We start from the raw sequence: 14,634 nt of genomic DNA on the forward strand, positions 1-14,634 counted from the left end.
GGTCATATTTTTTACTAGTTTTAAATATATATATTTTAATGCAGATATTAACATAATCATTCCACAAGCCCATAAAGGTATGGCATATCGAAATCCGAGTTCATTTGACTAAGTTATGGGCTTTTAAAGATGTAAAGAAGGCCCACTTCTGTAAACCTTCGCAAAATTAAATACTACCTTTAAAGTTATATATTTTAATGCAGATAACAACATAATCATTCAACAAACCCATAGAGGTATGCCATATCGAAATCCGAGTTCATTTGACCAAGTTATGGGCTTTAAAGATGGAAAGAAGGCCCATTTCAGTAAGCCTTTGCAAAATTAAAATCAATTACTACCTTTAAAGTTATGTATTTTAATGCAGATAACAACATAATCATTCCACAAGCCCAAAAGGTATACCATATCGAAATCTGAGTATATTTGACCAAGTTATTTCAGTTAACCTTCGCAAAATTAAAATCAATGACATAAAAACGGTCATATTTTTTACTACCTTTAAAGTTATTTATTTAAATGCAGATAACAACATAATCATTCCACAAGCCCATAAAGGTATGCCATATCGAAATCCGAGTCCATTTGACCAAGTTATGGGCTTTTAAAGATGGAAAGAAGGCCAATTTCAGTTAACCTTCGCAAAATTAAAATCAAGACATAAAAACGGTCATATTTTTTACTACCTTTAAAGTTATATATTTTAATGCAGATAACAACATAATCATTCCACAAGCCCATAGAGGTATGCCATATCGAAATCCGAGTCATTTTGACCAAGTTATTGGCTTTTAAAGATGGAAAGAAGGCCCATTTCAGTAAACCTTCGCAAAATTAAAATCAATGACATAAAAACGGTCATATTTTGCACTACCTTTAAAAATATATATTCTAATACAGATAACAACAAAATCATCCAACAAGCCCATAAAGGTATGCCATATCAAAATCTGAGTTCATTTGACCAAGTTTTGGGCTTTTAAAGATGGAAATAAGGCCCATTTCAGTAAACATTCACAAAATTTAAATCAATGACATAAAAACGGTCATATTTTTTACTATTTTTAAAGTTATATATTTTAATTCAGATAACAACATAATCATTCCACAAGCCCATAAAGGTATGCCATATCGAAATCTGAGTTCATTTGACCAAAAGTGCGGACTACGACCGCTGAAGAGAGTGGACGTGTCTTGTGCGAGCTCCGCGAAAAGTGCAAGAAAGTTGATAAATTAATGCAAACAAAACACAAAAACTAAACAGGTTAATTTCAAATAAGCGAAAAGACGCTAAAACCCAAAGAAATTAAGGTTTCAACCCACAAAATCGGTGTAATGTCTTAAACTAGCACATAATTATTTTATCTTATAATAATAAATAAGTGCCACGCTAATAAAGCTCAATGAGCTACGAACAGAATAAAGAGCGACTCAGCTCCGCGAGCCGAAGAGACGGTTACTTTTCGTATGTCTCAACGCGTGATAGCGAAGTGCAAAAAACACCCTACTGTCGGTCGATAGCCAAAGAGCACGATCTTGCTCACCATGCTTACTTACGGCTACCCCTACTCCGACGGCGTGGAGTCAACAATGCAAAACCCCCCCACCATCAGTTTCGACCCCTGGCGCACCAACAACATGCAACGGTAAAACTTCTGCATCCGCACTAAATTTGTCAGCAACAACTACGGCTACGGCAAAAAAACCAACGACTACCACAGCTACGACTATTATTTCGGAATCGACTGCAACCGCAGCTCTAAATACAACGGCAACAAAAACAACGACAACAAATCAAAACCAAAACAAAATTCAGCAAGCGGGTCCGGCCATACAGACCGGACTAGATCGGTACATCCATATCAAGCGTAAGCTTAGCCCGCAGAACACCGCGGTAGGTAACAAGTCAAAAATAAACCGTGTCCAAGTAGAAGATATATTACCCGGGAGATCCGACAGCAATCGATTTGCGCTTCTAGCAGAGAATGAATCAGGACGGGCTCAGGAGACCCAACCGAAACCTAAGCCCCCACCAATTTACATTAGGGAGAAAATCTCGAACGCCCTGGTCAACAAAATTGTTGCGCTGACCGGAGACGGAAACTTTCATGTTGTTCCGGTCACAAAAGGGAATATCCATGAAACCAAGCTTCAGACCAAATCTGAAGAACATTTCCGAGCAGTATCCAAATACCTGGAGGAAGCTAGGAAAAGCTACTACACGTACCAACTAAAAAGCAGCAAGGGCCTGCAAGTGGTAATAAAAGGAATCGAGCCCGACGTAACCGCCAAGGAAGTTATCGATGCTCTTAAGGAAAAGGGGTTTTCTGCAAAGAACGTCAGTAACATTATAAACAGGAACAAGGAGCCGCAACCACTCTTCAGGGTCGAGCTGGAGCCAGACAGCAGAGTCTTGAAGAAAAATGAAGTGCACCCCATTTATAACCTGCAATACTTATTGCACCGAAGAATTAACGTGGAAGAGCCACATAAAAGGAACGGCCCAGTGCAATGCACAAATTGTCAGGAGTATGGACACACCAGGGCATACTGTTCGCTTCGAACAGTCTGTGTAGCTTGTGGAGACTTTCACAATTCGGCTAACTGCCCTGCCAACAAAGAAGAACCCAAAAAGAAAAAATGCGTTAACTGCCAAGGTAACCACACAGCAAACTACAGGGGCTGTCCGGTCTACAAGGAGATGAAGGACCGCATGCGAAAAGTGATAGCAACGCGTCATCAGAAAACCCAAAATGCGTACACTTACTCGCGTACGACGCCGGAAGTATTTTTCGGCACGGCTGCAAGATCCTCCTTTGGTCAACTAAATACCCAGACAGGATTCTCATACGCCGATGCCCTTCGATCGGGGACGGAAAACCCACTCCAGTCTAATCTAGGAAACGCTCAGCAGATCCAAGAACAGTCGCAAACCACTCTGGAAACTATGATGGTCACCATGCAACAAAGTATGATGGAACTCATGTCATTCATGAAAACGACCATGCAAACACTGGTTCAAAACCAGAACATGGTGTTACAGCTACTTGCAGCTAAGCAGTCCAAATAATCAGATGGCAAACCTACGAATAACAATGTGGAACGCCAATGGCGTTTCACGGCACAACCTTGAAGTAACACAGTTCCTGAATGAAAATCATATCGACATTATGCTACTGGTAGAGACGCACCTCACAAACAAATACAACTTCCAAATAAGAGGCTACACTTTCTACCGCACAGACCATCCAGATGGTAAAGCCCACGGCGGAACCGGCATCCTAATCAGGGAACGCATCAAGCACCACTTTCACCAAAGGTTTTCAACTAATTACCTGCAAGCCACGTCTATCAAAGTGCAGTCAGGCAACGGAAACCTCACCATAGCCGCTGTCTACTGCCCGCCTCGCTTTACAATTTCTGAAGGACAATTCATGGACTTCTACAACTTGCTTGGAGACCGCTTTATAGCTGCAGGGGACTATAATGCCAAACACACGCACTGGGGATCACGCCTTGTGACTCCCAAAGGAAGGCAATTATACAATGCAATCATAAAACCGAACAACAAATTAGACTATGTTTCTCCTGGCAGCCCCACATACTGGCCAACAGACCCCAGGAAAGTTTCAGACCTAATAGACTTTGCGGTGACAAAAAACATTCCCCGCAATATAATAAGCGCCAAAGCGCTTTCGGACCTGTCGTCGGACCATTCGCCAGTGCTAATAACTCTTCTTCAAAGCACAAGAACCACAGATCACCCCCTCAGGCTGACGTCGCACAGAACCAACTGGTTAAAATATAAAAAGTATGTAAGCTCACACATCAAATTAACACCTCACTTCAACATCGAAGCGGACATCGACTGCTCTACCGATGCTCTTGAAGAAGTATTCGTGGAGGCAGCCACTATCTCAACACCACAAGGCAGGGACGCGCAAACCAACCACTTCAAAACTAATCTGCAAATTGAACGGTTAGTCCTAGAAAAGAGGCGCCTGCGACGTGCCTGGCAAGCCAACAGATCGCCGTCATCAAAACAGCGTCTTAAGGAAGCCACTCGCTCACTAAATCGAGCTCTAAAGCAAGAAACAGAAAATGCACAGCTGCAGTACATTACAAAACTATCGCCAAACAGTACAAAACATCCTCTGTGGAGGGCTCACCCAAATCTGAGCTCTCCAATCGAAACAGTGACTCCGATAAGAAACTCATCTGGCATCTGGGCCCGCAGCGACGAAGATAGAGCCGAAACTTTTGCGTTACATCTAAGAAACGTCTTCCAGCCGAACCCTGCCACTGGTTCATTTTTCCTACCACAAATCGAATCTGAACCTATTTCCCTACCACCATTGTTTCAGCTAAAGGAGATCGCGAAAGTCATTGGGGAACTGAAACCAAAAAAGGCCCCTGGCGGTGACCAAATAACCCCAAAAATGTTAATTGAACTTCCAAACTCTGCCATTGAGGTTATCTGTAAGCTCTTCAATGGGATTATAACTCTCGGCTACTATCCGAAAAAATGGAAAAAATCTATTATCATTATGATACCGAAGCCCGGAAAAGACCACACAATTCCGTCATCCTACAGACCAATTAGTTTATTATCGTGTCTGTCTAAGCTGTTCGAAAAATGCCTTCTAACTCGCATAACACCATATCTAGGAGCACACAATGTTATCCCTGCTCATCAATTTGGATTTCGTCAAAACCATGGAACAATCGAACAAGTTAACAGAATAACATCAGAAATACGCACAGCCTTTGAGCATCGGGAATACTGCAGCGCAATATTCCTCGATGTATCTCAAGCCTTCGATCGAGTATGGCTAGATGGCCTCATGCACAAAATCAAAACACACTTACCTGATTACACTCACAAGCTTCTTGAGTCGTATCTATACAACAGGACCTTCGCAGTAAGGTGCAATACAACAACATCCGACGACTACATTATCAAAGCTGGAGTCCCGCAAGGAAGCGCGCTAGGGCCTACTCTGTTCCTCCTATACACAGCGGATATTCCCACGAACGAGCAGCTAACAACATCTACGTTCGCTGACGACACCGCAATTTTAAGTCGCTCGAGGTGCCCAGGCCGAGCCACAACACAGCTAGCAAACCACCTCCTCGTAGTAGAGAGGTGGCTATCTGATTGGCGGATTAAAATAAATGAACAAAAATGTAAACACATAACGTTTACTCTCAACAGGCAAACATGCCCTCCACTATTATTGAATAATACGCAGATTCCCCAAGTCAACGATGTAACGTATCTCGGCGTCCACCTTGACAGACGACTAACCTGGAGAAGACACATCGAACGCAAGAAAGTACATCTAAAACTAAAGGCCAGCAGCTTCCACTGGATTCTTAACGCTCGTTCGCCCCTGCGTCTGGACTACAAGGTTTTGCTCTACAACTCCACTCTCAAGCCCATCTGGACATATGGCTCCCAGCTATGGGGGAACGCCAGCAGAAGCAACATAGACATTATACAGCGCGCTCAATCGAAAATCCTGCGAACTATCACTGGGGCACCATGGTATATTCGCAACCAAAACATCCACAGGGACCTAAGCATTCTTACCGTTAAAGATGAAATAGACAAACAAAAAGCGTCCTACAACGAAAAACTCTCTGTGCACCCCAATCGCCTCGCAAGAGGCTTGACTTGGGTTTCCAGCCGATCCCGTCTACAACGCAACGACCTGCCAAGCCAGCTATAACTTTCGGGCCCCTTTAGCACAACATCAGTCATATGACTGTGAGTTAGATTAATTAGTCTAAGATTTGATACACTTATTGTTAGTATCCAAAGGGAGAAGATTCAATAAATAAATAGCAAAGCATTTAAAAAAAAAAAAAAAAAAAATTTGACCAAGTTATGGGCTTTTAAAGATGGAAAGAAGGCCAATTTCAGTTAACCTTCGCAAAATTAAAATCAAGACATAAAAACGGTCATATTTTTTACCACCTTTAAAGTTATATATTTTAATGCAGATAACAACATAATCATTCCACAAGCCCAAAAGGTATGCCATATCAAAATCCGAGTTCATTTGACCAAGTTATATGCTTTTAAAGATGGAAAGAAGGCCCACTTCAGTTAACCTTCGCAAAATTAAAATCAAGACATAAAAACGGTCATATTTTTTACTACCTTTAAGATATATATTTTAATACAGATAACAACAAAATCATCCAACAAGCCCATAAAGGTATGCCATATCGAAATCCGAGTTCATTTGACTAAGTTATGGGCTTTTAAAGATGTAAAGAAGGCCCATTTCTGTAAACCCTCGCAAAATTAAAATCGATGACATACAAATACATACATACATAATGCAGATAACAACATAAGCCCATAAAGGTATGCCATATCGAAATCCGAGTTCATTTGACTAAGTTATGGTCTTTTAAAGATGTAAGGAAGGCCCATTTCTGTAAACCTTCGCAAAATTAAAATTAATGACATAAAAACGGTCATATTTTTACTACCTTTAAAGTTATATATTTTAATGCAGATAACAACATAATCATTCAACAAACCCATAGAGGTATGCCTTATCGAAATCCGGGTCCTTTTGACCAAGTTATGGGCTTTAAAGATGGAAAGAAGGACCATTTCAGTAAACCTTCGCAAAATTAAAATCAATGACATAAAAACGGTCATATTTTTTATTACCTTTAAAGTTATATATTTTAATGCAGATAACAACATAATCATTCCACAAGCCCAAAAGGTATGCCATATCGAAATCCGATTTCATTTGACCAAGTTTTGGGCTTTTAAAGATGGAAAGAAGGCATATTTCAGTTAACCTTCGCAAAATTAAAATCAAGACATGAAAACGCTCATATTTTTTACTACCTTTAAAGTTATATATTTTAATGCAGATAACAACATAATCATTCCACAAGCCCACAGAGGTATGCCATATCGAAATCCGAGTCATTTTGACCAAGTTATGGGCTTTTAAAGATGGAAATAAGGCCCATTTCAGTAAACCTTCGCAAAATTAAAATCAATGACAAAAAAACGGTCATATTTTTTACTACCTTTAAAGTTATATATTTTAATGCAGATAACAACATAATCATTCCACAAGCCCAAAAGGTATGCCATATCGAAATCCGATTTCATTTGACCAAGTTATGGGCTTTTAAAGATGGAAAGAAGGCATATTTCAGTTAACCTTCGCAAAATTAAAATCAAGACATGAAAACGCTCATATTTTTTACTACCTTTAAAGTTATATATTTTAATGCAGATAACAACATAATCATTCCGCAAGCCCATTAAGGTATGCCATATCGAAATCCGAGTTCATTTGACCAAGTTATGGGCTTTTAAAGATGGAAAGAAGGCCAATTTCAGTTAGCCTTCGCAAAATTAAAATTGAGACATAAAAACGCTCATGTTTTTTACTACCTTTAAAGTTATATATTTTAATACAGATAACAACAAAATCATCCAACAAGCCCATATAGGTATGCCATATCAAAATCCGAGTTCTTTTGACCAAGTTATGGGCTTTTAAAGATGGAAATAAGGCCCATTTCAGTAAACCTTCGCAAAATTAAAATCAATGACAAAAAAACCGTCATATTTTTTACTACCTTTAAAGTTATATATTTTAATGCAGATAACAACATAATCATTCCACAAGCCCATAGAGGTATGGCATATCGAAATCCGAGTTCATTTGACTAAGTTATGGGCTTTTAAAGATGTAAAGAAGGCCCACTTCTGTAAACCTTCGCAAAATTAAATACTACCTTTAAAGTTATATATTTTAATGCAGATAACAACATAATCATTCAACAAACCCATGGAGGTATGCCATATCGAAATCCGAGTTCATTTGACCAAGTTATGGGCTTTAAAGATGGAAAGAAGGCCCATTTCAGTAAGCCTTTGCAAAATTAAAATCAATTACTACCTTTAAAGTTATATATTTTAATGCAGATAACAACATAATCATTCCACAAGCCCAAAAGGTATACCATATCGAAATCTGAGTTCATTTGACCAAGTTATGGGCTTTTAAAGATGGAAAGAAGGCCAATTTCAGTTAACCTTCGCAAAATTAAAATCAAGACATAAAAACGGTCATATTTTTTACTACCTTTAAAGTTATTTATTTAAATGCAGATAACAACATAATCATTCCACAAGCCCATTAAGGTATGCCATATCGAAATCCGAGTCCATTTGACCAAGTTATGGGCCTTTAAAGATGGAAAGAAGGCCAATTTCAGTTAACCTTCGCAAAATTAAAATCAAGACATAAAAACGGTCATATTTTTTACTACCTTTAAAGTTATATATTTTAATGCAGATAACAACATAATCATTCCACAAGCCCATAGAGGTATGCCATATCGAAATCCGAGTTCATTTGACCAAGTTATGGGCTTTTAAAGATGGAAAGAAGGCCAATTTCAGTTAACCTTCGCAAAATTAAAATCAAGACATAAAAACGGTCATATTTTTTACTACCTTTAAAGAGATATATTTTAATGCAGATAACAACATAATCATTCCACAAGCCCATAAAGGTATGCCATATCAAAATCCGAGTTCATTTGACCAAGTTATGGGCTTTTAAGGATGGAAAGAAGGCCAATTTCAGTTAACCTTCGCAAAATTAAAATCAAGACATAAAAACGGTCATATTTTTTACTACCTTTAAAGTTATATATTTTAATGCAGATAACAACATAATCATTCCACAAGCCCATAGAGGTATGCCATATCGAAATCCGAGTTCATTTGACCAAGTTATGGGCTTTTAAAGATGGAAAGAAGGCCCATTTCAGTTAACCTTCGCAAAATTAAAATCAAGACTTAAAAACGGTCATATTTTTTACTACCTTTAAAGATATATATTTTAATACAGATAACAACAAAATCATCCAACAAGCCCATAAAGGTATGCCTATCGAAATCCGAGTTCATTTGACTAAGTTATGGGCTTTAAAGATGGAAAGAAGGCCCATTTCAGTAAACCTTCGCAAAATTAAAATCAATGACATAAAAACGGTCATATTTTTTACTACCTTTAAAGTTATATATTTTAATGCAGATAACAACATAATCATTCCACAAGCCCAAAAGGTATGCCATATCTAAATCCGATTTCATTTGACCAAGTTATGGGCTTTTAAAGATGGAAAGAAGGCATATTTCAGTTAACCTTCGCAAAATTAAAATCAAGACATGAAAACGCTCATATTTTTTACTACCTTTAAAGTTATATATTTTAATGCAGATAACAACATAATCATTCCACAAGCCCATAGAGGTATGCCATATCGAAATCCGAGTCATTTTGACCAAGTTATGGGCTTTTAAAGATGGAAATAAGGCCCATTTCAGTAAACCTTCGCAAAATTAAAATCAATGACAAAAAAACGGTCATATTTTTTTCTACCTTTAAAGTTATATATTTTAATGCAGATAACAACATAATCATTCCACAAGCCCAAAAGGTATGCCATATCGAAATCCGATTTCATTTGACCAAGTTATGGGCTTTTAAAGATGGAAAGAAGGCATATTTCAGTTAACCTTCGCAAAATTAAAATCAAGACATGAAAACGCTCATATTTTTTACTACCTTTAAAGTTATATATTTTAATGCCGATAACAACATAATCATTCCACAAGCCCATAGAGGTATGCCATATCGAAATCCGAGTCATTTTGACCAAGTTATGGGCTTTTAAAGATGGAAATAAGGCCCATTTCAGTAAACCTTCGCAAAATTAAAATCAATGACAAAAAAACCGTCATATTTTTTACTACCTTTAAAGTTATATTTTTTAATACAGATAACAACAAAATCATCCAACAAGCCCATAAAAGTATGCCATATCAAAATCCGAGTTCATTTGACCAAGTTATGGGCTTTTAAAGATGGAAAGAAGGCCAATTTCAGTTAACCTTCGCAAAATTAAAATCAAGACATAAAAACGGTCATATTTTTTACTACCTTTAAGGTTGTATATTTTAATACAGATAACAACATAATCATTCCGCAAGCCCATAAAGGTATGCCATATCGAAATCCGAGTTCATTTGACCAAGTTATGGGCTTTTAAAGATGGAAAGAAGGCCAATTTCAGTTAGCCTTCGCAAAATTAAAATTGAGACATAAAAACGCTCATGTTTTTTACTACCTTTAAAGTTATATATTTTAATACAGATAACAACAAAATCATCCAACAAGCCCATATAGGTATGCCATATCAAAATCCGAGTTCTTTTGACCAAGTTATGGGCTTTTAAAGATGGAAATAAGGCCCATTTCAGTAAACCTTCGCAAAATTAAAATCAATGACAAAAAAACCGTCATATTTTTTACTACCTTTAAAGTTATATATTTTAATGCAGATAACAACATAATCATTCCACAAGCCCATAGAGGTATGGCATATCGAAATCCGAGTTCATTTGACTAAGTTATGGGCTTTTAAAGATGTAAAGAAGGCCCACTTCTGTAAACCTTCGCAAAATTAAATACTACCTTTAAAGTTATATATTTTAATGCAGATAACAACATAATCATTCAACAAACCCATGGAGGTATGCCATATCGAAATCCGAGTTCATTTGACCAAGTTATGGGCTTTAAAGATGGAAAGAAGGCCCATTTCAGTAAGCCTTTGCAAAATTAAAATCAATTACTACCTTTAAAGTTATATATTTTAATGCAGATAACAACATAATCATTCCACAAGCCCAAAAGGTATACCATATCGAAATCTGAGTTCATTTGACCAAGTTATGGGCTTTTAAAGATGGAAAGAAGGCCAATTTCAGTTAACCTTCGCAAAATTAAAATCAAGACATAAAAACGGTCATATTTTTTACTACCTTTAAAGTTATTTATTTAAATGCAGATAACAACATAATCATTCCACAAGCCCATTAAGGTATGCCATATCGAAATCCGAGTCCATTTGACCAAGTTATGGGCCTTTAAAGATGGAAAGAAGGCCAATTTCAGTTAACCTTCGCAAAATTAAAATCAAGACATAAAAACGGTCATATTTTTTACTACCTTTAAAGTTATATATTTTAATGCAGATAACAACATAATCATTCCACAAGCCCAAAGAGGTATGCCATATCGAAATCCGAGTTCATTTGACCAAGTTATGGGCTTTTAAAGATGGAAAGAAGGCCAATTTCAGTTAACCTTCGCAAAATTAAAATCAAGACATAAAAACGGTCATATTTTTTACTACCTTTAAAGAGATATATTTTAATGCAGATAACAACATAATCATTCCACAAGCCCATAAAGGTATGCCATATCAAAATCCGAGTTCATTTGACCAAGTTATGGGCTTTTAAGGATGGAAAGAAGGCCAATTTCAGTTAACCTTCGCAAAATTAAAATCAAGACATAAAAACGGTCATATTTTTTACTACCTTTAAAGTTATATATTTTAATGCAGATAACAACATAATCATTCCACAAGCCCATAGAGGTATGCCATATCGAAATCCGAGTTCATTTGACCAAGTTATGGGCTTTTAAAGATGGAAAGAAGGCCCATTTCAGTTAACCTTCGCAAAATTAAAATCAAGACTTAACAAGGGAGAACGCTATAGTCGAGTACCTCGACTATCAGATACCCGTTACTCAGCTAAATGGAGATATGCAAGCAGCAAAGCGAGATTAAAATGCGCCACCTACCGGCGGTATACAGATTTAAGCGTTATGGGCGTTAGAGTGGGCGTGGCAAATTTTTTTTTGGATCAATCGATAGGTATTGACGAGACCAATACATTTCAGTTAAAATTTTTTATCTAGCATGAAAATTGTGGGCGTCACAGGGTTTTGCGGTTTGTGGGCGTTAAAGTGGGCGTGGCAAATTTTTTTTTGGATCAATCGATAGGTATTGACGAGACCAATACATTTCAGTTAAAATTTTTTATCTAGCATGAAAATTGTGGGCGTCACAGGGTTTTGCGGTTTGTGGGCGTTAAAGTGGGCGTGGCAAATTTTTTTTGGGTCAATCGATAAGTATTGATGAGAACATTACATTTCAGTTAAAATTTTCTATCTAGCATCAAAACTGTAGGAGCCACAGTTTTGGGCGGTTTGTGGGCGTTAGAGTGGGCGTGGCAGTCTACTGAAACAAACTTGCGCTGCGTAGGAAGCTCAGGAATCTGCACGCCAAATCTCAATAGCCTAGCTCCCATAGTTTCCGAGATCTCAGCGTTCATCCGGACAGACGGACAGACGGACAGACGGACAGACGGACAGACGGACAGACGGACAGACGGACATGGCTAGATCGACTCGGCTAGTGATCCTGATCAAGAATATATATACTTTATGGGGTCGGAAACGCTTCCTTCTGCCTGTTACATACTTTCCGACGAATCTAGTATACCCTTTTACTCTACGAGTAACGGGTATAAAAACGGTCATATTTTTTACTACCTTTAAAGATATATATTTTAATACAGATAACAACAAAATCATCCAACAAGCCCATAAAGGTATGCCTATCGAAATCCGAGTTCATTTGACTAAGTTATGGGCTTTAAAGATGGAAAGAAGGCCCATTTCAGTAAACCTTCGCAAAATTAAAATCAATGACATAAAAACGGTCATATTTTTTACTACCTTTAAAGTTATATATTTTAATGCAGATAACAACATAATCATTCCACAAGCCCAAAAGGTATGCCATATCTAAATCCGATTTCATTTGACCAAGTTATGGGCTTTTAAAGATGGAAAGAAGGCATATTTCAGTTAACCTTCGCAAAATTAAAATCAAGACATGAAAACGCTCATATTTTTTACTACCTTTAAAGTTATATATTTTAATGCAGATAACAACATAATCATTCCACAAGCCCATAGAGGTATGCCATATCGAAATCCGAGTCATTTTGACCAAGTTATGGGCTTTTAAAGATGGAAATAAGGCCCATTTCAGTAAACCTTCGCAAAATTAAAATCAATGACAAAAAAACGGTCATATTTTTTTCTACCTTTAAAGTTATATATTTTAATGCAGATAACAACATAATCATTCCACAAGCCCAAAAGGTATGCCATATCGAAATCCGATTTCATTTGACCAAGTTATGGGCTTTTAAAGATGGAAAGAAGGCATATTTCAGTTAACCTTCGCAAAATTAAAATCAAGACATGAAAACGCTCATATTTTTTACTACCTTTAAAGTTATATATTTTAATGCCGATAACAACATAATCATTCCACAAGCCCATAGAGGTATGCCATATCGAAATCCGAGTCATTTTGACCAAGTTATGGGCTTTTAAAGATGGAAATAAGGCCCATTTCAGTAAACCTTCGCAAAATTAAAATCAATGACAAAAAAACCGTCATATTTTTTACTACCTTTAAAGTTATATTTTTTAATACAGATAACAACAAAATCATCCAACAAGCCCATAAAAGTATGCCATATCAAAATCCGAGTTCATTTGACCAAGTTATGGGCTTTTAAAGATGGAAAGAAGGCCAATTTCAGTTAACCTTCGCAAAATTAAAATCAAGACATAAAAACGGTCATATTTTTTACTACCTTTAAGGTTGTATATTTTAATACAGATAACAACATAATCATTCCGCAAGCCCATAAAGGTATGCCATATCGAAATCCGAGTTCATTTGACCAAGTTATGGGCTTTTAAAGATGGAAAGAAGGCCAATTTCAGTTAGCCTTCGCAAAATTAAAATTGAGACATAAAAACGCTCATGTTTTTTACTACCTTTAAAGTTATATATTTTAATACAGATAACAACAAAATCATCCAACAAGCCCATATAGGTATGCCATATCAAAATCCGAGTTCTTTTGACCAAGTTATGGGCTTTTAAAGATGGAAATAAGGCCCATTTCAGTAAACATTCACAAAATTTAAATCAATGACATAAAAACGGTCATATTTTTTACTAGTTTTAAATATATATATTTTAATGCAGATATTAACATAATCATTCCACAAGCCCATAAAGGTAAGGCATATCGAAATCCGAGTTCATTTGACTAAGTTATGGGCTTTTAAAGATGTAAAGAAGGCCCACTTCTGTAAACCTTCGCAAAATTAAATACTACCTTTAAAGTTATATATTTTAATGCAGATAACAACATAATCATTCAACAAACCCATAGAGGTATGCCATATCGAAATCCGAGTTCATTTGACCAAGTTATGGGCTTTAAAGATGGAAAGAAGGCCCATTTCAGTAAGCCTTTGCAAAATTAAAATCAATTACTACCTTTAAAGTTATATATTTTAATGCAGATAACAACATAATCATTCCACAAGCCCAAAAGGTATACCATATCGAAATCTGAGTTCATTTGACCAAGTTATGGGCTTTTAAAGATGGAAAGAAGGCCAATTTCAGTTAACCTTCGCAAAATTAAAATCAAGACATAAAAACGGTCATATTTTTTACTACCTTTAAAGAGATATATTTTAATTCAGATAACAACATAATCATTCCACAAGCCCATAAAGGTATGCCATATCAAAATCCGAGTTCATTTGACCAAGTTATGGGCTTTTAAGGATGGAAAGAAGGCCAATTTCAGTTAACCTTCTCAAAATTGAAATCAAG

The sequence above is a fragment of the Drosophila suzukii genome, unplaced genomic scaffold (assembly GCF_043229965.1).
Source record: "Drosophila suzukii unplaced genomic scaffold, CBGP_Dsuzu_IsoJpt1.0 scf_8, whole genome shotgun sequence".
NCBI lineage: Eukaryota > Metazoa > Arthropoda > Insecta > Diptera > Drosophilidae > Drosophila > Drosophila suzukii.